The sequence below is a fragment of the Phaethon lepturus genome, unplaced genomic scaffold (genome assembly GCF_000687285.1).
Source record: "Phaethon lepturus isolate BGI_N335 unplaced genomic scaffold, ASM68728v1 scaffold4957, whole genome shotgun sequence".
In the NCBI taxonomy this organism is placed as follows: Eukaryota; Metazoa; Chordata; class Aves; order Phaethontiformes; family Phaethontidae; genus Phaethon; species Phaethon lepturus.
The window spans coordinates 31,195-34,660 of record NW_010553897.1 but is presented as its reverse complement, the minus strand read 5'-3'; the positions used below and the strand labels follow the sequence as shown (position 1 = coordinate 34,660).

General features: G+C 48.6%; 1 pseudogene; it reads right to left on the bottom strand.

Moving 5' to 3' along the window:
- Positions 1 to 227: 227 nt before the first annotated feature.
- Positions 228 to 2,239, bottom strand: LOC104624314 (annotated as a pseudogene).
- Positions 2,240 to 3,466: the final 1,227 nt, after the last annotated feature.

The following is a 3,466-nucleotide window of genomic DNA, read 5'->3' as shown; positions in this document are numbered from 1 at the left end:
TTTTTTGCGTCTCTTGCCAAGTTCAGCTCCAGTCACTCCTTGGCCCTCTTGACCTCATCCCTACACAACCGGGCAGTATCCTTGTACTTATCCCAGTACACCTGTTCCTGCTTCCACTGCCTGTGCATTTCCTTCTTGCCCTTTAGTTTGCCCACTGGGTCTCAACTCAGCCATGCCATCCTCTTGCCTTCCTTTCCTGATTTCTTCCACATGGAGATTGAGAGCTCTCACGCTATATGGAAAGCACCCTTAAAGATCTGCCAGCTCTGTTCTTCTCCCTTGTTCCTGAGGGCAGTTTTCCAGGGGATCCTATTGACAAACTCCTTGAAGAGCTGGAATTTTGCTTCACCTTTGAGAATCATGTCCCTCGACTTGCTGGCCACAGTTCTTTTGATGCAGACCAGGATACGGGTTGCTTTCTGGGCTGCGAGTGCACATTGCTGGCTCATGTTGAGCTTTTCATCAACCAGCACCCCCAAGTCCTTCTCCCCAGGGCTGCTTTCAATCCATTCTCCTCACAGCCTGTATTTGTGCTTGGGATTGCACTGACGCATGTGCAGAACCTTGTGCTTGGCCTTGTTGAACCTCATGACGTTTGCATGGGCCTACCATTCAAGCCTGTCCTGGTCCCTCTGGTTGGCATCCCTTCCCTACAGCATGCTGACCACAGCACACAGCCTGGTGTCATCAACAAACCTGCTGAGGGTACACTCAATCCCAATGTCCATGCCACTGACAAAGATGTGGAACAGTGCCGGTCCCAATACTGACCCCTGAGGAATCCCACTTGTCACTGGTCTCCACTTGGACATTGAACCATTGACCACAACTCTTTGAGTGCAACCAGCTAGCCAATTCCATACCCACCAAGTGCTCCATCCATCAAATCCATGTCTCTCCAATTTGAGAGAGAAGGATATTTTGCGGGACAGCGTCAAATCTTTGTGCAAGTCTGGATAGATGACGTTAATCACTCTTCCCTTATCCACCAGCGCTGTAACACTGTAGAAGGTCACCAAGTTTGTCAGGCACACTTTGTCCTTAGAGAAGTCATGTTGGCTGTCTCCAATCACCTCCTTATTTTCTGTGTGCCTTAGCATATTTTCCAGGAGGATCTGCTCCATGATCTTGTCAGGCGCAGATGTGAGACTGACGTGCCTGTATTTCCTTGGGTCTTCTGTTTTTTCTCTTTTTAAAAATGGGGGTTATTTTTCCATTTTCTAGTCAGTGTGAACTTCATTGGACTACCACGACTTCTCAAATACAATGGACAGTGGCTTAGCAAGTTCCTCTGCCTGTTCTCTCAGGACCCGTGGATACATCTCATCAGTTCCCATAGACTTGTGCACTTTCAGGCTCCTTAGATGGTCTTGAACCTGGTTGTCTCCTACAATGAGTGGTTCTTTATTCTTGCAGTCCCTTCCTTTGCCTTCTGTGACTTGGCTGGTGTGGGTTGAGTATTTACCAGTGAAGATTGGGGCAAAGAAGTTGCTAAGCACCTCCGCCTTCTCTATATCCTGGGGAACCAGGTCTCCCATTTCCTTCCAAAGAGGGCCCACATTTTCCCTGGTCTTCCTTTTACCATTGACATATCTATAGAAACTTTTCTGGTTGCCCTTGATGTCCCTGGCCAGATTTAAGTCTATCAAGGCTTTAGGTTTCCTAATGTGATTGCTGGTTGCTCGGACAATTTCTCTGTATTCCTCCCAGAATATTTGTCTATGCTTCCACCCTCTGTAGGCTTCCTTGTTGTGTTTGAGTTTGTCCAGGATCTCCTCATTCATCCATGCAGGCCTCCTGGTGTTTTTGCCTGACTTCCTCTTTGTTGTGATGTGTCACTCCTGAGCTTGGAGGAGGTGATTCTTGAATATTGATCAGCTTTCTTGGGCCCCTCTGCCCTCCAGAGCTTTATCTCCTGGTACTCTACCAAGCAGATCCCTGAAGAGGCCTAAGTCTGCTCTCCTGAAGTCCATGGTAGTGAGCTTGCACTCCTCACTGTCCTAAAGATCTTGAATTCCACCATTTCATGGCCACTGCAGCCAAGGCTGCCCTTGAGCTTCACATTCCCCAGCAGCCCCTCCTTGTTGGTTATAAGCAGGTCCAGCATAACACTCCTTGTTGGGTTCTCTATCACTTGGAGAAGGAAGTTATCATCAACACATTCCAGGGACCTCCTGGATTGCTTATGACCTGCTGAGTTGTCGCTGCAATGGCTATTGGGATTGTTGAAGTCCCCCATGAGGACCAGGGCATTTGAACGTGACACATCTCCTATCTGTCTATAAAGGCCTCATCTACTTGGTCTTCCTGGTGGGGTGGCCTATAGCAGAACCCCACTATAGTGTCACCTGTCCCTGCCCTCCCTTTAATCTTGACCTATAAGCTCTCGGTTGTGTCCTCATCCATCCCCAGAGATCCATGCACTCCAGCTGATCACTGACATCGAGGGTGACACCCCCTCCTCATCTCCTCTGCCTGTCCTTCCTAAAGAGCCTATATACTTCCGTTCAAACACTGCAGTCATAGGAGCCATCCCATCACATCTCCTTGATGCCAATAAGATCATAGCCCTGAAGGCATGCACATGTCTCTAACTCCTCTTGTATCCTCGGTACCCTTGGGTGGAACCCAGCTGGCCCCATAGACTTTTGTGTGTCTAAGTGGTGTAGCAGGTCATTAACCATTTCCCCTTGGATTATGGGGGCTTCACTGTGCTCCCCATCCCTGTCTTCCAGGTCAGGGGCTGGGTACCCGGAGAACAACTGGTCTTACTATTGAAGACTGAGGCAAAGGCAGCATTAAGTACCTCAGCCTTTCACTCACCCTTTGTCACTATGTTTGCTCTTGCATGTAATAAAGGATGGAGATTTTATTTGCCCCTCCTTTTGTTGCTAATGTATTCATAGAAACACTTTTATTGTCTTTTATGTCAGTAGCCAGATTAAGTTCTAGTTAGGCTTTGGCCCTTCTAATTTTCTCCCTGCATAACCTTCTGACATCCTTGTAGTCCCCCTGAGTTGCCTGTCCCTCTTCCAAAGGTCATAATCTCTCCTTTTCTTCCTGAGTTCCAGCCAAAGCTCTCTATTCAGCCAGGCCAGTCTTCTTCCCCACCGGCTCATCTTTTGGCATATGGGGATGGCCTGCTCCTGCACCTTGCATTCTTGAAGAATGTCTAGCCTTCCTGGTCTCCTTTGCCCTTCAGAACTGCCTCTCAAGGGACTCTGTCAGCTGGTTCCCCGAACAGGCCAAAGTCTACCTTCTGGAAGTCCAAGGTAGCAGTTCTGCTGACCCCTGTCCTTCCTTCACCAAGAATCAAAGACTCATATTGTTTTGTGATGACTATGCCCAAGATGGACTCCAATCATCACACCACCCACAAGTCCTTCTGTGTTCGCAAACAACAGGTCCAGCAGGGTGCCTTCCCTAGTTGGCTCACTCACCATCTATGTCAGCAAGCTCTCTTCCA